Raw genomic sequence first — 250 nt, 5'->3', positions numbered from 1 at the left:
CTTTTCAGCACTGGGCTGGGAGCTTGGCCCAGGCTGAACTTGATGGTGGAGGTGCCACTGCAGTCACCTGTCACTTTCGCTTCATATCCCATCATCTGCCTTGATGGCAAAGGTGCTGAGCCCTGAGGTCAGAGTGTCTCAGCCACAACTGGGGCAGATGCTGATTTTTTTTTTTTTTTTTTTTTTTTGAGACGGAGTCTCGCTCTGTCCCCCAGGCTGGAGTGCAGTGGCATGATCTCGGCTCACTGCA

This window comes from Pongo abelii, chromosome 9 (genome assembly GCF_028885655.2).
Source record: "Pongo abelii isolate AG06213 chromosome 9, NHGRI_mPonAbe1-v2.0_pri, whole genome shotgun sequence".
NCBI classification, from domain to species: domain Eukaryota; kingdom Metazoa; phylum Chordata; class Mammalia; order Primates; family Hominidae; genus Pongo; species Pongo abelii.
Note: the sequence above shows the minus strand (reverse complement) of the source record.